This window comes from Rhinolophus sinicus, chromosome 16 (genome assembly GCF_057876585.1).
Source record: "Rhinolophus sinicus isolate RSI-liver-muscle chromosome 16, RSI-T2T, whole genome shotgun sequence".
In the NCBI taxonomy this organism is placed as follows: domain Eukaryota; kingdom Metazoa; phylum Chordata; class Mammalia; order Chiroptera; family Rhinolophidae; genus Rhinolophus; species Rhinolophus sinicus.
Window position 1 is genome coordinate 97039235 of NC_142516.1, and position 22202 is coordinate 97061436.

At 39.9% G+C, this 22202-nt stretch overlaps 1 pseudogene; it reads right to left on the minus strand.

Annotated features, from left to right (window-relative positions):
- Nucleotides 1-308: 308 nt before the first annotated feature.
- On the minus strand, nt 309-13172 carry LOC109449823 (membrane-anchored junction protein pseudogene; annotated as a pseudogene).
- Nucleotides 13173-22202: the final 9030 nt, after the last annotated feature.

A 22202-nucleotide genomic window follows, 5' to 3' on the forward strand; every position in this document is an offset into this window, starting at 1 on the left:
TTTTTATTTTATTTATCTTTGATTTTCTGTAGTTTGAAAACGATATGCCTAGGTGTAGTTTTGTGTGTGTGCGTGTGTGTGTGTGTGTGTGTGTGTGTGTGTGTGTGTTTGCATTCATCCTGTTTGGTGTTCTCTGAGCTTCCTTGTGGTTTGTGGTTTGGTGTCTGACATTAATTTAGGAAAATTCTCAGCCATTATTGTTTTAAATATCTCTTCTTTTCCTTTCTCTTTCTTCCCCTGGTATTCCCATTGTGCCTAGATTGTACCTTTTGTAGTTGTCATACTGTCCTTGGATATTCTGGGTTTTTTGCTTTGTTTTGTTTTGTTGTTGTTTTTGTTTGTTTGTTTTAAATCTGTTCTTTTTGCTCTTCAGTTTTAGAAGTTTTTCTTGAGATATCCTCAAGCTCAGAGATTCTTTCCTTAGCTATGTCCAGTCTACTTACAAGCCCATGAAAAATACTCTTCATTTCTATTGCAGTGTTTTGATGTCTAGCATTTCTTTTCAGTTCTTAGGATTCCCATCTCTCTGCTAACATTGCCCATCTTTTTTTGCACACTGTGTATTTTGTCCACTTGAGTCCTTAGCAAATTAATCATAGTTGTTTTAAATACCCTGTCTGATAATTCCAAAATTCCTACCACGTCTTCTTCAGATGCTTGCTCTGTCTCTTCAAATTGTGGTTTTTACTTTTTGATACGCCTTATAATTTTTCTCAATAGCCCCACAGAAAGTAGTAGGCGAAAGTAACTGCTGTAACTAGGCCTGTAGTAGTGTGATGAAGTGTGGGAGGAATGGTAGTGTTCGGTAAGACTAGGATTAGGTCTAGGTCTTTTAATGAGTCTGTGCCTCTGGACTGTGAGCTTCACAAATGTTTCTTCTTTTTTTCTCCCCTTTGGTGGAACAGAATGTCCAGAGTAGATAGAGTTGGATATTTCCCTTTTCCCATGTGGAAGGCTAGAGCTGCTGACTGGAGTTGGGCATTTCCCTTCCCCCAGGTCAGTTAGGCTATGATAATACGCCTGCAGGTTAGGCTCTGGCTACCCAGGTTCTCCTGAGGGCTGGCCTCATGAAGGAAAACGGATTGCTCTGGTGTATTTCAAAATGGTTCCCTTTCCCTTCCCCCTGACAGAAACACAAGAGAATTTTTCTCCGATATTTACTGTGAGAAACTGGTAGAGCTCCTGGAGGTAAATTTCACAAAATTGTTGCCCCCATCTCCTTGAAATTTTTAACTCTAACAGTTGTCTACAGTGAGCCTCTGGCAATTCATGAATTACAGTTCGGGTTTTTCTACCTGGCACTAGTGCCTGAGGTGCTTTCTACCTGTGAGTCTGCCCTGGTCAGACATGACCTTATGTTTGTCTGTTTGACTCCCCAGTTTTGGGGGCAGCAGTTTGCCCTCTGTCATGGATCCAAGAAGAGTTGTTGATTTTTCTGTCAGTGCAGCTTTTTACTTGTAATTAGGATGGAGTGGTGACTTTCTTCCCATCACCTCTAAAGAGATAGAGTTAAAAAGGCAAGAGTCAGGGAAATGCTGTCATCCTTATAAAGCAAACTGGTACTATTGTCAACCCAATTGCAGTACAATTACAAAATACCATATTTTGCCATGTATAATGCACTCCCGTATATAATACATACCCATGTTTTTGGCCCAAATGTTCAGGGAAAAAAAAATCTTTTGTTTTAATTTTTTTTAATTCAAATTTTTATTTGTTTACATTCAGGTACTTATTTTTTGTATTATAAAGGAATTTTAGTATTTAGTTTTTAACATATTATGGTACAAGAGATGTTATGTATCAAATAATTACAAAACAGAAGAACAGATACAAGGTACAAAAAATTTTATGTACCGATAACAAATTTATGATATTTACACATCATAGAAGGCCAAGAACTCTTTATCGTTGCAAGTTTGTTGTAAGTTCAACAAAACTGATTATTGTATTCCAGGGTATTGTTTTGCATACAGATATCATTATTGATTTCTAGAGTTACACATTTAACTCATAAGCATGAATAAAATTTAAAACATTTATATAGATAGGGAATTAGTACTACCTATGTATAATGCACATCCTTATTCTTTTTTTTTTAATTTATTGTAAAATTAAAAAAAAAAATTGTCATTAGGATCCTAAGTGCTGGAGATGAAAGTCCTAAACTGAACCTCAGAGCATTACAATTTTCAGACTAGAGGATTTTAGAAAGTCCCCTTCTTAGTGTTTTAAAGAGGAAAAAAAAAATTCTACTGTAAAGGGGCAAGACGCAAGGAGTTTGGGGCCCTCATTCCTCATGACTGGCATGTCACAAGCAGAGGACGGAATGGGAGGAGTCACTGTGAGAGGACATTCTTCCCACCACTGCATTTGGAAGGCTCACTGGCTGCTCCTTCTGAATAAATACCGGAACGGGAAGAGAGAGCTTAGAAACCCAAAGAAGCCCCTGGTTCCCAGCTCTGTGGGTCCTTTGGCTGGAGGTGGGTTGGTCTGCTGCAGTGCTGGGATGATCTGCCCTGCTAGGCTGTCCTCCCACTTAGAATCCTGTTCCCGGACACCAGTGATACCAAACGCTGGGGTCTCCTGACATTCCTGCTGGGTTTTTCTTTCCCGGTTCCTCGCGGTTTCCACAGAGGGCTTCTTTTTGCCGGGGCTTTGGCTGGAAGTCACTATGTTGGCCCTGTCCAGCCCCTGCCTGCTGGGGCAGTTGGGCATGTCCATGTGTTTTCGTTTCCTCACATTGGCTCCTGCAGCTTTCCTCTCAGCTAAGACCAATCCAAGAGGACTGTTATTTGTTGGTTTCCCAGGTGACAGTTTTTCACGAAACCATTTCATCTCCACGTATAGAGTGAAAACAAATGGATAGGGGGCCAAGCCGATTTCCCCCTGTTTGAATTTCAGGTGGGATACTCTCCCATTTGCTTTTATAGGGAAATATAATGAAGCGTTTTGTAGTAAATGGCTGCAGATTGTCTGAGTTTTCCCAAGATCACACGAATAGAATCCACTATATTCTCGCTGGTGGCTGGGTTGGAGACACAGGAAGCAGGAGCCACACTATCTGCAACCTGCCATCCACTTCTCTGCAATCCGCAACCCGCACTCCGCTGTGCTAACTGCGATCGCTCTTGCTAGCTCCCACATCCTTAGTCTTACCTCATTAATTTGGGCAAAAAAGTGCACATTATACACGGCAAAATACGGTACAATCTCTACCATCTCACTGGTCACTCCAGCGCTGGCTGAAAAAGCACAGATCTACAAAATACAACAAGGATTGTCACTGTTCATATGAGGGACATATAAACAGTCGGGTCTGGTATTCTTTAAAATCAACTTCCAAGCCTGAATAACATCATTACTATCGTGACTTTGTTGAAGTGAGGTGGAAACAGGATATACGTGATACGTGAAAGATGACTTGCTCTGCTATTTTTGAAAGGCTTTAAGAATATTGGGTTATCAGAGGAATTTATAATTTTAGTCACAATATTTTAGAATACCAATGACAAGTGAGTGTTTTATTTCTTGATGTAGTTACACAATGACAATGATACAGCAACTTTGCAAACAGTGAGTGCTTTCAGTGCACCCTTGGTGGATGTCTCTTGTTGGATGTCTCTCTAGCCTTGAACTGATATGTCTGAAGGGGAATATTGATTATTTTCCCCTTCAAACTAGCTCTTCTTCCTGTTTCCTTAATTTTCTCCAGTCATCCCTTGGAGACATTCAGGCATAAAATTCTGTGGATTGTTTTCATTCTAATATTTCTATTTTGGATACTTTATTTGGATGTTTACAGCAATTGCCCTCTTTGAAAGTTTTGCTTAGACTTTTCCAATAATCCCTGCATGGTACTCTGGTTTGTGTTCATTCTGCACATCAAATGCCATATTGATTCAGTTCACTTCTTTCTTCAAATACAATGGTACCTTGGTTCGCGAACGTAATCCATTCCGGAAGACTGTTCGAGTTCTGAAATGTTCGAAAACAGCCGACAACTAGGCCTCAGGATCTTGCACTCAGCGGAAGCCGTGTGACATGTTCGACTTCCGAGGTGTGTTCGAAAACCGAAGCATTTACTTCTGGGTTTACGGCATTTATAAACTGAAATGTTCATCAATGGAGACATTCAAAAACCGAGGTACTACTCTACTTTTAATGCATGTTCTTGCTTCCCGTGATCAGATGGCATTTGCTCTCAAATCTTCCTCCTCATGTCCTCTAGCCTGGTCATCCTCAACTTTGCTGGATGTTGTAATTTCACCTACTACCTTCTATCACGACTTGTGTGATTGGCTAATCTCTTCCATTAGCTAATAAAGTACTCTAATGCAGGGACCTCATCTTATTTGTCTCAGAATTCTCCAGAACATATATTAATTACTTAATAAATACTTATATAAATAGATGCTTAATGAAAAGGGGTAAAAACTTATTATAGGTGGCTCTTTAAAAAGAGTTAACTGTTTTTCCAGTTACTAGGGTTCAGTTGAACTCTACTACCTGGAGTTCTGCCAGTCAGACTTCTGTTTAACAATATTTATGATGATAATTAGTATTCATAGTGATTACCTCAGGGCTGTACAAAGTCTTGCACTGCCTTCTTAGTCATTTAAAAGAAGATCATATTAAGATGTATGTTTCTGGTTAACAGATTCATTATATGTGTCATCATGGATTACGCATTTAAAAACATTAAAATACAATAAAAATTATAATAATATCACACTGAACATTAATCGTCCTTTGATGATTAGTTCATTCAACAAATAATTAGCACACACTTAATATGTGCAAGCTAATAGAGTTTTTAAGCAGAATATTCTACTCTCGTCAATTTATGTATATTTGAAATGCCTTGTGCATCAATTGTGCTAGATAATGGTTTACTGCAATTGATATACGTATGATATTTAATCCATTTTTTCGATCAATATTTAGCAAAATATGGCTCTTTAAAATAGTATATTTTATAGAGTAATTACTAAAAAGTCACCTATGAAGCAAAGTTCTATAAATCAAATACATTTTTTTTTGATATTTCTTCAAAGGAGTAGGTTGTGTGCTTGACCTGGTATCTTTGGTTTCTGCTTCTGGATCTGAAGCGATGGTATGCAACAGCTCTTCTCCCCATGTCTGCTCAGTCTGGGTGAGATGCCATACTACCGTGTTTCCCCGAAAATAAGACCTAACCAGAAAATAAGCCCTAACATGATGTTTCAGGATGACATCCCTTGAACATAAGCCCTAATGCATCTTTTGGAAGAAAACTTAATATAAGACCCGGTCTTATTTTTGGGGAAACACAGTAGAACACCAATTTTGACTAGATGCTTTAAGTAGTGGTTCTCAAACCTGGTTTTTCACTGGAATCACTTGGAATTTTAAAAACCACTGATGCAGGATTCCATTTTCAGAGATTCTGGCTTAATTCATCTGGGATGTTGCTCTGTGTTTCTTTCATTATTCCAGTGGCCACCGGTTGGGCCTGCCAGCCTCTCCCTGGTGGCTCTGTCCTTGAAGACAGTGGTTTCCTGCTGTTGCTACCATCTGAGTTTCCTCACCATCCCCTATTGGTTTCTCGGCTCCCCCATCACTCCTGTAAGCAACTCTCTATGTAACATTCCCTCAGTTGTAAAATCTCAAAGTGGCTCCTCTTTTCCTCACTTAGGTTCTCATCAGACCTTGACTAAGACATCTGGCAGTGAAGACAGTGAGAAGTGAATTAAGAATCATGTGGGGCATCCTTGGACAGCCAACCCCAGTCCTGGCTGGGAGGGCAGACGAGGCTTGGACAAGAGGAGATTGGAAATGGGAATGACCCAGGGTTGGTGACCATTTCCAGAGGCCACTCATTTAGCAGCAGAGACACCTGCATTTATTCTATAAAACAAATCTCATGGGAGAATTTAATAAAATGTTCTAATTTCATTGTTTTTGATGATTTAATTTCCTTGTACTAGGTCACACTTACATTGTATAAAGTCCATCAGGGAAGAAATCCATTTTTTACATGATGCCTATCTTGATTAATTAATTGTGATTAACCTTTGAGTTCATACTAGTAAAGCTGAAGAACCTTAAATATGACTTTCTTTTTAAATTTGGAATTCCTTTGACCAAACCCTCCTGTTGACTTATGCTTCAAATTCATGACCAAACTCAAGGTAGCTTTGAAAATCCTCATCTGTTTAAAAAAAAAAGCAACTTCAAAAAATGCCTGCTCTTTGTCTTGTGTGGGTAAGGGGGGTGCTCTGTTCTATATTACTTCACAGTGTCATTCCTTTGGAGCTCTGCTGACAGCAGCCATGGAAACAAGAGGAAGCAGCCCCAGTCATCAAAGGAAAGCCTCATGTACGTGGTGGTTGAACAGTCAGGCCTGCTTTCAAGTAAGTTCAGGGCTGATTGTATGCAGACCCCAAGACTTTTAATCACATACATACACGAACACTCACACTCACATGCACACACACGCTCTCTCAGCCATATATACTGTCACACACTCCACTCTCACTCACACACACAGTCTCACACTCACAGTCACACATGCACTCTCACACACGTACCCTCCACGCTGACCCTGTAGCAGCCTCTGCCCAATTGTCCTTTCTGAATGGGCTTCCTGAATTGGATTCTGTTTCTGCTCCTTTATAGATGCTTTCAGAAAGAGGTAGTGAACATCCTCTATATTTTACACACAAAAAATTGTTAGTCAAAGGTAGCATTTTTGTCTTCTTAGGAACATCGTTACTATAAGCTAAGAGAGTGAACCACAGTCATCTAGACTTGAATAGTAATAATAAACCTATCTTTAAAGGTATACTACCATCCCCATTTTACAGATGAGAAAATTGAGGCTTGCAAAGGCTCACAGCAGGAAAATAGAGGTAAAAGCAGGATTTAACAGTCAGGATTGCTCCAGATGTACAATCTGAATTAAGCTACGGGTTGAATTTATGTCTGTCACATTTTAAATGGCTGAACAAATCCAGAGCTTCTCTATGTCTAAGCTAATCAGTCCTGGGAAAATTAGAGTCCAAGAAAGGCCCAGCCACTAATTGGAGTCATTAGTGACTATTCAGAGTCAGATTCACATTGGTTTCCTAGAATGGCAGCCAACTGCTTTACAAGGAGAAGAGAGACCCTTGCTGGCTTACAGAGCTGCATCAAGGCTCTAGAAGAAGAGATTGTAAACGGCAGATTTATAAGACAAATTACCTACTAGACTGGCAATAAAAAGTGCATTAAACACTCCAACCCAAACCACTATTGGGTGGAAACCCAGAAATTACCATTGCTATGCGCCTGGGCTCCCAGGCGGGGCTGGCAGTCGCTCAGGGCCTGGATGAGAAGATCCCTGCCTGTGGTTTAATGTTGTTCCGGGACCGTCTTGAAATTCTTCATATAATTTTATCTTTGAACTTGTCTTTTGTGATGATGCTGATGGGCCGATGTAGTAGCGTGTGGGTTAGTGGAGAAGCACCAGGCAGCAGCCCGCACGTGGATGGCTGTGGTCCAGAAGCCGCCTATGGGCGGGCATGGAGCAGCTGGCCCAGATCTCACAGAGGTCCCTCAGGCCGGTTCAGGGTTCCTGAGGGGGTGGCCAGGACAGAACCTGGGCCCAGGTGTTGGCGACAGGAGCAGCAGTAGCAGAGGTGGCAATGGCGGTTCCAGCAGCCTCAGCATATGTCAGAGGGGAAACATTAAAATAACATCGTACAAATTTACATTTAAAGTCAATGTCAGACTTACATGAAACCCATTTGTACAGAGAGCTAAATCCTTTAGAAAAATTATCTTGTGGCAATCATCTGGATGTAATACAACTTATGTTTTGATATAATTTATCAGAAATTTATCCTAGTACCGTATCCCCAAATAATTCCAACAATGTTGTCACAGCCTATAAAATACTCTTAATAGCTCCTGTAACAGTTGTGTATGCAGAAAAATCCTTCTCAAAATTAAAAATTATCAAAAATTGTTTCTAATCTTTCATTTGCAAAAGCGACAAATATTGCTTTAAATTATTAAAAAGAAAGTTGCTAAAAGTATGTTTTGATGCTTTAATAAATTTGCAGAAAAATAAGCCCCCAAAATCATATGATCACTCAAGATAGCACATTAATAAAGTATTATCATTTATCATATTATATAAAATTATGACACCAAAATATTAATTTGAAATTTGCAAGTTTATGTGATTACTCGTGTACTGCTATTCTATTAGTCTTTTGTAAATAACAGAATATTTTTAAAGGAAAATTTTTGTATTTTAGTACTTTTAATAGCACTTTTTCCTGCCTCTTAAACAAGGGGCTTTTATTGTCATTTTGCTCTAGGTCCTCTGAGTTAGGGGTCCAGCCCTGCTCCCAGAAGAAGGAAATGATGTCCTAGGAGAAACAAGGAGTATAGTGTTCTCTACCAAGAGTCCAAGTTTCCTTTTTATCCTTATAAAAACTACCCCAGAGCACAGGAAATGATCAGCGCAGGGAGGGTGTCATGCAGGGTGCCAGGCGGGGTCTCAGCTCCGGCTCCCCACAAAAGAACGCAGGATATGGTGAGGCCAAAAAGGAACACCCACGGAGCCATAGGTAGGGGAATCATACCACTATAGTCTCACTGGCGGCTGGGTTGGAGACACAGGAAGCAGGAGGCACACTATCTGCAACCTGCCATCCACTTGTCTCTGCTAAACAACCTCACTTGCTAGTTGCACTCTGCCATGCTAACTGCAATCTGCGCTGGCAGGCTTAGCCACCATCTTCTTGCCAGCCCCCATTTGCTGCTAGCGTAGCCACGGCAGTCACACCAGTGGCCAATGGCTCACTGGTTACAGCTGACGGCCAACTAGCCACAGCTGATGGCCATCCAATTACAGTTGATGGCCATTTACTACCTGACTGAGCACCTTTCCATGTGAGGCCGAGAACCTGGAAACTGCACTCCTGGCTTTTTTCCCACACAGGGGTTAGAGCGAGTCCTGAGTCAGAGGGGTCAGGTGCCACTTTCTGGAGTCCGGCCAGGGCCAGCCTTGGTTTAGGAGCGGTCATGCTGGGTTCCTGGTTGCCAGAGCAGCGCACTAGGTATGGGAAGACGTTAAAGAAGAAGAAAAGCCAGGGATAAATGATCGCTGTTTCCTTAGTCGCTACTATTGTAAAAAGTGCTGAATGTTTTATGTCTATTTTGCTTTTTATGCTCTTTTTCTTCTCTCCAGAATTAGAGCTGGTTTATTAGAGAGGCGGAGATAAGAGAGGAGCCTGGTGTCTTGACACAGGGCTGGACATCTGGATGTGAGCCCAGCTTTGCCTTTTATTGCAATGTGACCTTTACAAACTACTTGAATCTTTCATTCTTCGTGTTCTCGTATGTGGCAGCGAAGGATACAATGCCAGCTGATATGTTTTGGTAACACTGCTTTGATTCAACGCTAAGAAAGCAGCAATTGTACTGACCATTGATTTTGGGTCACCAAAGCAAATGCCAACACAGGAAAAGGCAAATAACATGATAAGATACTGTGAAAGTGCTTTGATCTTGCAGACCCCCTGAAAGAATCTTGGGGACCTCCAGGGCTCCACGGACCACACTTTGAGAACCACTGTTCACATGGGACTTGTGACAAACTCCAGCATCTGATCCTAAGCTCCAATGTTCAAAGAGGGCCCAGGGGCCTGAGAGAGAAAAACAAACAAACAGAACACACAGGACGAGTTCTGAAAGGAAAGGATTAAAACTTGAACCCAAACGTAGAAACATGTAAGAGTAGTCAATTATTTTTAAAAGAATTTTTGCATGATATTTGGACTAAAAATGCTAGTAAATGAATTGAAGGAGAGTGGTGGTCCCTGTTAAGACTTATCCTTGCAGTTTAACTGGATATAATACCTTCAAACACAGAGCAAAAACACAAGGAGAAGACAACATGAGAGGGGGAAAAAATAGATTTTTAAAGGATATATCTGGAAGAACTAACATGTGAATAAAAGAAGATCCAGAGAGGAGAAAAGGAACAGATGGAGAAGAGGCAATAATTAAACTAGTAAAAGAAGAAAATGTCCCCAAGATTAAGACAGAGCTGAATGTGCAAATTGAAACTATTCACAAAGTTCCAAGCAGAAGGGATGAGAAAAAAAAGTCACTAAAGCTAGTCTGGAAAATTCTTAAGTTCCAAGAATGAGAAGAAACCACAACAAACTTCCAGACAGAAGTAACTTAAAGAATCAGACTGCCATTCAATGTATCATATGCAACATCTGAAATAGAAGATGGAGAGATGGCATCTGACTATTGAGAGAGAAAAGGACTGCTACCCACGGTCCCTTACGCACTCCAGATGTCACTCCCCGTTAAGGATGGAGGAAAGGGCGAAGGTGCTGTGAACCAGAGAGCATATCACTCCCACATCAGGGATACCAAAGGAAACTACTAGAGAGGACTATATAACGAAACAATGCACCATAAAGGCACTCCTTCACCCCCCACCAGCACCACCACCAAATAGAGGAGACCGTGAAGAGGGAACGAAGCTGTGGTCAGGAGTGCACATGTAGTCAAATCCAAATGGACAAAAGTAGACCAGGAATGTATGCTAGTTACCCCAAGTAAAAATTCTTAAAATAGAAAGGAACTGTGTAAGGAGTTCCTGTGTGATAATAATCTGGAATGAAAGGGACTGAAACTATCTCAGCGAAATCTAGAAGTTAGGGGTGAAGAAGGAGAAAAGTAATGAGCAATGCATTTCAAAGATTTTATCGTGGTCTGGATAAGGGCAGAGAACTGAAAAAAAAAAAAAAGACTGGAAATGTTTTAAAAGACTGATCTTATCGGGGTAGACTATCTTGATGAAGGAAATAAATTATATCTTGTTTTATTTTTTTTAAATATTACAGAAATATGTGTTTTGTTACAAGCCCCTAGAGAGGGAAGGCAAACATTTATGGAATAGAAAGTCACAGAGGAACAATAGTATCAACAAAAGGAAAAAGATAATGAAAAGAAACTGAAGAAAACCAGCAAAAAATAGCAAAAGGAGAATGCGACACAAAGTAAGCCAAAATGAACACAAACTAAACATCAAATTAGAAGGAATAAAATAGAATATAAAGTATACAATGAGATCATCAAAAATTGGGAAAGTCTGAGAAACACTCACAGCCAAGAGAAGCCTAAGGGATGTGACAACTACATGTCGTGTCATCCTGAATGGAATCCTGGGTGGGGCAGCAAAGAGATATTAGGTAAAAACTAAAGAAATCTACTTTTGGTTTTAGCTTCAATAAAACTGGTATACATATAGCAGGCTGCATATAACAGGTCTCAGGAACCCAAGGACTGGGATGCAATCGGGCCTCTGATTCAGACTTTAAACCGGGATTGACGTTCTTATGAGCCAGGAAATTTTCCTTTCCTCCATCTCTCAATTCTGCTTTTTTCTTGTATTTCTGCTTCAACATTCTTCGATGTGGCAGCCTGGGTTTCCAATGATATGGTGGAAAACTGCCAGTGACAGTCCGTGAATTACTACCTCCTCTGATTAACAGAACATTCATTCATTCAATCGTTCAATCATTCATCTACATAAGAAGCATTTGTCGCCTGCTTACAATGCGCCAGGCTCTCTACCATGTTCAACTCTGTTCTGATGACAAGAGAAAGTGGACATTATCCCATCCTCATGGAGATTACTAGATAGTAGGAGAGAAAGACATTAGTCTCTTATTTATACAAATAACTATGTAATATAATTACTAATGACAAGTGCTAAGAAGAAAAAATTCTGCGTATTGTGAAACCATTCCCCAACCTAGTCTAGGGTATGAAGAACGACTTTGTGAGGGGAAATGACATGAAACTGGGACCTAAGTGTAAACAGGAGTTACCTAGTCATTGGGGACGGCTGTGGTGAACACCTTTATAGAAAGTCTGGAGATGGGCAAAGGGACAAAGGTGAAAAGTTGAACTATTTATATTTATCCGAAACCTATAGCTAGTATCTACTACAAGGTAGGTAGATTCACTAAATTTCTATTTGTAAAACACCAATTTATGTATTCATTGAGTCCTACAGAACATTTAGGTTTTTAATGTCCATATAATATTTACAAAAATAGTTGGTCATGTACCTGACCACACAGAAAATCTCAATCTTCAAAATGGAATTTGGAAATTTGAAAAACACTGATGATTTCTTAGGAAAATATAAATTATTAAAAATTTAGTGAAGAAGTAGAAAACTTGAATAGACCGAGCACCATAGAAGAGATTAGAGAAGTGATTCAAAATGTATCATTGAAAAAGTTAACAGGATTTGAGAATTTCATAGCTGAGCACCATTTAACCTTAAAGGGCAATTTAAGGTTATTTAAATTGTAATTTAAACAATTTAAGTCTATAGAAGAGAGACAAAATCTCATTGTATTTATGAAACCAATCTTATTACTCCAACCTGATTAAGCTACAACAGAAAGAGCAAGATGCAAAAAATTCTAAATGCGATATTAGCTACAATAATCTAGTAATATATTGGGTTGGTGCAAAAGTAATTGCGGTTTTTGCAATTATTTTTAACCATTTAAACCGCAATTACTTTTGAACTAACCTAGTATTAACAGACTCACAAACTATGGCCAAGTAGAGATTATTACAGAAATGTAAGGTTGCATAGGTAATAGGGAATCAAATAACATAATTCATTATAACAACATATTAAAGCAGAAAAATAAACGAACATATCAATAGATGCTGCAAAGCCATTTTGATAAGCATTTAGCAGCTATTCTTAAAAACAACTTTAAGAAAACATGCAAGAGAGGCACATTTTTAAGTGTGAAAAAGACTACAAAACATAGGTAAACATTATTCGAAATAGGAAAACACTAAAATCACTGCAGTTATGACCAGCACGAGGTAAGATTGCTTGCTCTTGTCATTATTATTCAACATTGTCTTAGTCGTTCTAGTAAAGGTGCTAAGAAAAGACAGTAAAATAATTTGTATAAACATTGGAAAAGAAAGGATAAAACTCTTTCCATTGATGATATTATATTCCTGAAAATCCCAAGAGACTTAAGAAGAAAGTACTTGAATTAGTAAGATGGATAGATATAAAAACACATAACACAATCAATAGCATGAAATCACCTAAGCATGAAAATAGGAAAAATTTGTAGTCGCAAAGAAATACTATGTGAAGAAAACTATAAAGCCCTGAAAACAAGACTCAAACAAGTGGAAAATCATACTAAGTTCTTAGATATGTACTTTCTTAGACATAAAGACTAAAAATAATGAAAATGTTAGATCTCCCCAAATTTACTATATACATGCATATATAATATTTATTTGTAACATTAATTATGATATATAGTGCAATTCCAATTAGAATTATAACATTTTTAAACAATAGAAAATGATCTTAAAGTTTATTTAGCCTAAGGATAAAATGCATTTAAAAAAAAACAACTAGTGAGTGCCAGTATTAAAACATACTATATAGAACCACTATAATCAAATAAATAGGCCATTGGTTTTTGAAACAAATAAACATGCTAGAGGAAGTGAATGATTGAATGGGAAATCTAGATATAGATTCCCAAATACACGTTAGTTTAATTTATGATGAAGTTGATATTTCAATGCAATGTGAGAAGGAAGGTGCTGGCTCCATTGACTATCCATCTGGAAGAAAATAAAAATGTACACTTCTCTCTCAGTATTTATATAAACAAACTCCAGATAACTGAAGACTTCATGTAAAGAATTAAATATAGAAATAAATCACAGATAAATAAATTACTTAAATATCAGAAGAAAATCTAGGAGCCTATACATACAATTTAGGTTTTGTGGAAGCTGTTCTTAACCCAAAGACAAAATAAAAACAAAAGCTATTGAAGACTTAAACAAGATCAAAGAGAACTTGTAGAGTTAAAAATATATTTGCATCACAGATAACAGATAAAAGGTTAATATCTTTAAAATACCAAGAGTTCTTACTAATGGGTAACAAATAATAGAAAATAGATACGAATGAATAATTTACCCAAAAGCGAGTGAAGTGGCCATAAACATATGAACACTGAAAATCATTAATAACCAAAGAAATACAAATTAAAGTAACAACGCAATGTCCCTTTATACCCACGTAATTAACAAAAACACAATAGAATGGCAACACTGTTGCTCTGTTTAGAAGTAAGTATGAAGAGGTAAAGGTGCCATCATACTTTACAGGTAATATGTGAATTGTTACAGCCATTTTAAAACTGCATCATGGCAATATCTTCCAAAAATAAAAATTCACATATACTTTGATCCACCAGTCTCATTCCTGGGATGTTTATTACAACATTACTCATACACTTAAAATTCTGAAACAAGGTGAGTCCCCATGAATAAAGGAATGGTTGAATCAATTTTTAAAATAAAAATTTTTAAATTTTTTTAAACATTATGCAGCCATGAAAAAGAATGAATTATAGCAAAATCAGTTGATTTGGTTAGGATTTCTATAAACTACTGAGTGATAAACTCTAGCTGCAAAGTATGACACTGCATTTCTGTAAATAATACTAATAAACAATGACACATTTATGTCATTTGTATATAATGTATGTGAATGTGTGTATTTGTTTACAACACTAGTTGCTAACACAGGATACTTAGTGTGGTGAAGGAAAGAGGGAAGGAAGGAAGGAAGGAAGGAAGGAAGGAAGGAAGGAAGGAAGGAAGGAAGGAAGGAAGAAAAGAAGGGAGGAAGGAAGGAAGGAAGGAAGGAAGGAAGGAAGGAAGGAAGGAAGGGAGGAAGGAAGGAAGGAAGGAAAGAAAGAAGGGAATTATTTAAAAAGCCAGCATGATTCCCATTTACGTTGTCTGTGGAATAATACAAAATAGAATAATGCTGGGCTACCAGTTGGAAAGCTTTCAGTCACTTTTTCACAAGACCTGACTTTTTTACCTTATTGTTCCTGTAGCTTCTATTCTGTTAGCAATTATGTTCCACTGGGCACAGTGGGGAGAGTTCTTTTCTGTCTTCCCAGCATATTAAATAACACAGGCGCTCCCTGTTCCTTCACTGCTCCATTTGTCAGGCTGTGTTCATGCCACAGAAAAAGAGAACACTTGCACAACCATTTTGCCATGTTTGACAGTTTAATGTACCTGCCAACTGCTGTACCAGTTCTATATCTTAACTATTTTAATTAAACGTAGAAATCTATAGAAGGGAACATCTGAATTGCTACATTTCTCTTCCTTCTTGGAGTTGCAGCACATTAGGAAGAGAAGCAGGAACCATTGTGCCTATAAAAGGCTTTGCAGAGAACCCTGGACACAGGGGATGCCAATAAAACCATGCAACCAAGGCTTCAAGGCCATCCACTCACTTGGGAAGTGAAATGAAGAGTGGCTGCAGCGGGGTGTTGCTGCCTCCCCCAGACTGCTTCAAATGCAGTCCTGCCATGTAGTTACCCCACTGTCCCCCGAGTTTTTTCTTCCTGTTGTGTTATTCTGTCTTCTCTACAGCCATTAGTGGCCTGGTTTCCTTGACTTCTGTCTTTGAAGATTTACCATCTCTCCTTATTGATAGATCGCATGGTTAGTTTAAACCCACTGTTATATTAACTAACCCTTAGAGCAAATGTATCTTTTCAATGACCCTCGACATAGAACTTTGAACAGAAATTCAGCCCTCTCAAACCTAAATGGATGGGACAGATACAGCCCATACTGACTTGGGGTTCACTCTTTTTTCTTCATAAGGAAAGCTGCAGCTTTTCTTCTCTCACATCAAACTCATATCAACTTGCCCCTGGCCTGTCTCTACTGGAGCAGTCTGAGTATCCTGAGAGGAACTATTTTTGTGTGAGAAACAGAAAATATTTCATTGAATTACTTTGCGGAAAGGTGGTGGTTCAAGACGGAATATTTGAGAACAGAACCTTCATAGCTTATCCTCAAAAAAAAAAAAAAAAAAGAAAGAAAGAAAAACATGCTTTGGGGGGTTTCATATTTCTCAGAAACTACACTTGACATGTTGCTAAGAACTGTTGTTTCTGTAGAGACGGCAATTATGGGAAACAATTCCTGGGAGAATAGCCACGTCAAACAATAATGATAAAAGGCTCCCTGGTGAATTTTGCCACTTTGCATGTCCCCCTCCTCAATCTAAGTTTCAGAGATGTTAAAATACCAGTGAGAGGAATAGCTACCACAATTTTAATTGGCATAATGATGCATTGAGCATCAGTTCTTTGAAAATAGATGGTTATGAAGGGGGCTCAGTATTCAGTCCTTAGTAGCCCTCAGATATTCCCTCTTGAGAGCTCTTCCTTAATTTATGGGCTTTTGTTTTTGAGAATATCCGATCATGGGAATGTCCGATATGGTTAAAAAGAGTAATTGTGGAGAAATGGGAACGCTGGTGCACTGTTGGTGGGAATGCAGATTGGTGCAGCCACTACGGAAAACAGTTTGGAGGTATCTCAAAAATCTGAAAATGGAACTACCTTATGACCCAGCAATCCCACTCCTAGGTATCTATCCGGAGAAATCCAAAACTCCAATTCAAAAATCTTTATGCACTCCTATGTTTATTGCAGCACTATACACAATAGCCAAGACCTGGAAACAACCGAAATGCCCGTCAGTAGATGACTGGATTAAGAAACTGTGGTACATTTATACAATGGAGTATTACGCAGCCATAAAGAAGAAATAAATCTTACCATTTGCAACAACATGGATGGACCTAGAGAACATTATGTTAAGTGAAATAAGTCAGAAAGAGAAAGACAAATACCATATGATCTCACTTATATGCGGAATCTAAAGAAAAGAATAAGTGAATGAACTAATCAGAGACAGTTTGGGAAACATAGAGGAAAAACAGAGGGTTGCTAGAGGGGCGGGGGGGTGGGGATAAGGGGAAGGTGAGAGGTTTTGAAAAATAGTCGGTAACCACAAGATGGTCATGGGGGTTTGAAAATTAATTTGGGGAACGTACAGAGGGATAGTGGATGGGGGGAGGGGGGTTCACACAGTGTGAGGGATATAAATGATAAACATCTAAGTTTTGCTTTGTCTTGTGCACCTGAAACTAATAAAAAAAATATATTAAAAAAAAAAAAAGAGTAATTGTTTAAAACTACTTGTGCCCTGCGAAGGCATTGCCTGATAACTCAGAGGGCATTTGCTCAGTGGCTCAGGGAGATGCAGAGTGGAGAGGAGTAGGGGTGGAAGGATGCTTTCTGTGAACTAGAAGCCCCATCTGAGGCTTTTTTCACTCATCCTTCTCCCCAGTTCCCCTCCCTCCCCATCTAGATCTGCTGCTCTGCTCTGAGAACCCAAACCAGCTTCCCACCCTGCAGGCACATTATCTCGCCATGAGCCTCCCTGTGTGGGAGCAAAATCTTACTCAGAAAATGGCTCAATGAGCACAAAACAGAATTAAGGAGATAGGGGAATGGGACACTGGTGGCCTCTGTCTCCTCAGAGGCCACTGACAGGAGAACCGGACTCTGGAAGCCCATTGTCTGGATTCTCTCTTTCCCAGGTGGCCCTTGGGTGGACGTTCCCAGGGTTCACCTCTGAGATTTCATTTCTTGTGGTTCCAACACTGACAACTGCACATCTGGGCAGAACGTTCTTTCTGGTTTCATAGATGCAGCTTCCTTTGAACTGGGAGCCGCTTTGTCATTTTAAGGTGATTATCCTTTTCTGTTTGACCCCTGGGTATGCCTCTCAAAGGTTACCCCCTTGCATGCCTAAGTCTGAGGGGTTCCCCAGTACAGACGCTGTCTCCCCCAGTACTGGCCAGTGTCTCCAGCTGGGAAGGAATGCATTTGCCTTTCTTTTCTCCTGTTCTCCTCCTATTGATTAGGAGGTCCCACTGAAGGTATGTTCATTTAGGACATTTCTCTTACTCACTCATAGGGTGGAATCTGAAAAAGGAAGAGAGAACACAAGGAAGCATAAGGCATAGCCCAAAGAGGGTCTAGGGAACAAGTACAGAAATGCTTTCCATCTCAGCCTCTTCAAGTGCAAGAGCAAGCGAGAGTTTACAGTTGTTTGTGCCTTGTTTTGGGCGTGGTTCAGTTCCTGTTTCCAACTCTTCTGGTTGTTTCAACTGTGGATTTGAAATAAGCAATGATAGCAGAGACAGTGTAAAGGGGAAGAGACAGAACTTAAGTAAATTGAATTCTATCATTTCATGAGATCACTTACAACTTCTATTTTTGCTTCAAGTTTAAAACAGTGAACAATATTTAAAACTGTGAGGATGTCATACCCACTAAGATGGCTGTAATCCGAAAGGTGGATTATAACAAGTGTTGACGAGAATGTGGAGAAACTTGAATCCTCATGCATTGCTGTTTGTAGGGTAAAACGATGCAGCCCCTCAGATTTTAGTTTGGCAGTTCCTTAAAAAGTTAAAGCAAAATATACCATATGGTCCAGCAACTCCACTTCTAGGTATACAAGGTCTGAAAATTAAGTTTGCAAACTCATCCTAGAAAAAGTGCTACATACCTCATTGCTGAACATCACTAGGGTCACCTTCGAAGTACTCCCCTTGGCAAGCTATGCACAGTCCACCCTTCAAAGCAATTTTGGAACTCTTTTTCTGGAATGGCCATCAGAGCTGTCATTATACTAACCTTGATGTCCTGAATGTCATCAAAATGTCTTCCTTTCAATATTTCCTTTATCTTCGGGTAAAGAAAGAAGTCATTGGGGACCAGACCAGGTGAGTAGGGAGGGTGTTCCAATACAGTTATTTGTTTACTGGCTAAGAACTCCCTCACAGACAGTGCCGGGTGAGCTGGTGCATTGTCGTGATGCAAGAGCCATGAATTGTTGGCGAAAAGTTCAGGTCGTCTAACTTTATCATGCAGCCTTTTCAGCACTTCCAAATGGTAAACTTGGTTAACTGCTTGTCCAGTTGGTACAAATTCATAATGAATAATCCCTCTGATATCAAAAAAAGTTAGTAGCATTGTTGCAAGAAGTTCACGAACTTAATTGTCTGACCTCGTATATCCAAGAGAAATGGAAACCTACCCTTAGAATCACTCTTTTATTTCTACCACATTCTGTTCCTTAGAAACCAGTCACTAAATACAGCCTATATTCAAGGAGAGGAGAATTAAGCTCCACCTCGTGAAGAGCATCAGATAATTTGTGGACATATTTCAAAACTACCCTCTAAGTCATGTTTTGTTTTATATTTTTTCAGGAGGTAGATGTTTATAGTTGGAAAGGTGAGGATGCGATAAGGAAGAAGTAATTTTGCTTTCTTTTTGTCTTCTATTGACATTATGCCATCCCTGTCAAGCAGAGACCTATCACTTCCTTCTCCTGCTCCTTGCACTAAATATACTATTAAAAGCATTGTATTATTTATTTATTTATTTATTTATTTATTTATTTATTTATTTATTTATTTATTTTTGCTGTCCTCTATACATTTTGAAAATTTCAGTACATTCTGGGCTTCAAACTTCCAGACACTACTCTTAGGGGTTATGTCCATATTTTGCATCTGTTCTTGATATTTTATGTTTATTGATAATTATTAATGCCATTAGATATTATTATTGAAATCCTGACCACCTTTTATTCATCCTTCCCACTGGGCTCTGAAGGCTCCCTGTGCACGGGAGCTATAGCAGAAGGGAATGAAAAGACAGCTTTTCTAATAGCGGTGCAAGTGTGTGAGGACTGGAGGAGAGGTGAGGGCTCCCATTGGCCTCTGATTCTACACCTTAGGACTAGCGCGTCCCAGCATGCCCAGGGGCCTGGTGGGAGAGCCGTCAGTGTGTCAGGCTCTCCTTACGGGCCCAGCTGTGTGTTCAGAGGGGTGAGCACACTTGATGTGCACCACCTGGGGATGCTGTGACCACATGTGTCCAAGCTACATCACGGACCTCGGCGAATCACATTGGCATCGCCCCTCCCCCAGCGAGTGCTGTGAAGGGCTGGACGGGAGTTGCCTGGCTGGAGAAGGAGCAGACACTATGTGTCCCTCACGCACTCCATTGCCTTTTGAAAACCCTCACCAGAGAGCCTGTGCAGCCTCACTGTCTTTAGTATCTTCTTCGCTATGGACATTATTTGCAATCATATTCAAAATGTCTCTCTTTCGAAGAGCCACTCAGCCAACTCCTGGCCGGAGTCTTCTCACAGCCAGTGTGGCCGATGTCCACACTGGTCATTGGTTCCATCATCCCGTCATGGGGAACCGTTTACCTCAATAAGGGGAGCAGCAGAGCAAAGATTAGATTGTCTGGGTTTCAGTCCTGCTGGGTAATTTAAAGAAAGTCTCTTGCCTTTCTGTGCCTAAACTTATTCTTCTGAAAAGTAGAAACAATAGTACCTATTTCATTGGGCTGTTGTGAGGCACAATGGATAAGTTACTGTGTTTCCCCGAAAATAAGACCTAGCCAGACAATCAGCTCTAATGCGGCTTTTGGAGCAAAAATTAATATAAGACCTGGTCTTACTTCACTATAATATAAGACTGGGTCTATAATATAATATAATGTAATGTAATGTAATGTAATGTAATGTAATGTAATGTAATGTAATGTAATACAATACAATACAATACAATACAATACAATACAATACAATACAATACAATACAATACAATACAATACAATACAAGAGACAGGGTCTTATATTAATTTTTGTCCGGCTAGGTCTTATTTTTGGGGAAACATGGTGTATATCCATATATCCGGGTATGGGAGTGTGTACAAAGACTCCTTGGACCACAGCAGGACCTCAGTGCATGCAGATGCTCATGCTGTGCTCTCACTTTTTCCTTAATGGGAAGTTTATTCCATGTATGGTCATGGTGATCTGAGGCAGGAAGGTAAAGAGCACACGGCACATAGGGCATCGGAAACTTACCGTGGCATTTGTACTTCTAGGTCTGAAGTACTGGTTCACTGTGGTTCCTCCTCATTAGGCTTCAAAATTCCACTTGGAGAATGTTCTGGCAAATGGCCTTGCCTGTTGTGGCTTGATGGGAATCTTCTTTTTGTCCAGCAGGGTTCAAGGACCCCTCTGCCCTGGGTCCCTCTTCTGGGCCATGGTTTAGTGGCCTTAGCCCTGTCCTGGGAAAGACAGCTGCTGAGATTTTCTTCCTTATTTGAATGGCTCATGATGTCACCTTGAGCAATCTACTTCCAATCTCCTAACATCTTGACACCGGAATGTGGGAACACGAGGAGCTGCTCGTTGTACCATGGCAAATTTTTGCACAAAAATTACAAAGTGTTCTTCTGTCATCTCAGAGAAAGACTGCCCAACTCTCATCCTTATTCAGTTCCATGAAGTGGTAGCTATTGCTGTGTGTTCAATTGTTTAAAATGCCTTCATTTACTGTCAAAGAACCCTGCTTGATGTCTGCTTTGCAATCATCTGCGTTCTAAACCACTCCCCTAGGGGAGTGGGGCTCCGTTCGATGTGAATTTTGAGATTTACGAGTAAGGTTGGGATGGCCACATAGCCTTCTGCGCAGTGAGCAATGCAGCCAAACAACTTCCACTGAGCCAGCGATGGTTTTTATGCTACATACATACACCACTGGGTTTATACAGGAACCACTGCAGACTCGTAGAAAACTAAGAAGAAATTTGCTCTCCTTTGCCACTTCCAAGATTCTTTTGAGGTGAACATTGTGTTACCTGCAGTTCTAGAAGAGACGCAGTTTTAGGGCATATGTTCCTATTGCATAACATCCCAGAGGGCGACTCCTGCAGGTCCCAGAGATGGATGGTGTCACCACCACCACCACCCCACCCACAGTGGCTGCTCCTTAGAGAGCATATTTAATTTCAGACAACTGGGTAGCTTTATTTCTCCAAAACAAGGGCACTGTCCATCTTCATGGGAGATAGCACACTCTATCTGTGGCTCAAACGGGGTTAACAGTTACACCTGTTTTCCTTTTGTTTTCCCCTGTAGATGAGGAAGCAACAGAGAAACTGTAGGGCTATGAGGAAAACCAATAAATATCCCCAAATCCAGTCATCTTATTTTGGGGCCCAATGCTCCCCAGGTTGGCACCTCCTCAACTCTTGTCCACTTGGGAATCCTACCTCCTGTTACCCTGCCAGCCTGGGAAAGGCAGGGTCCCTTTTCCCTTGGCCGTCACCTCTGGATGTGGTTTGTTCCCTTGGGTCTT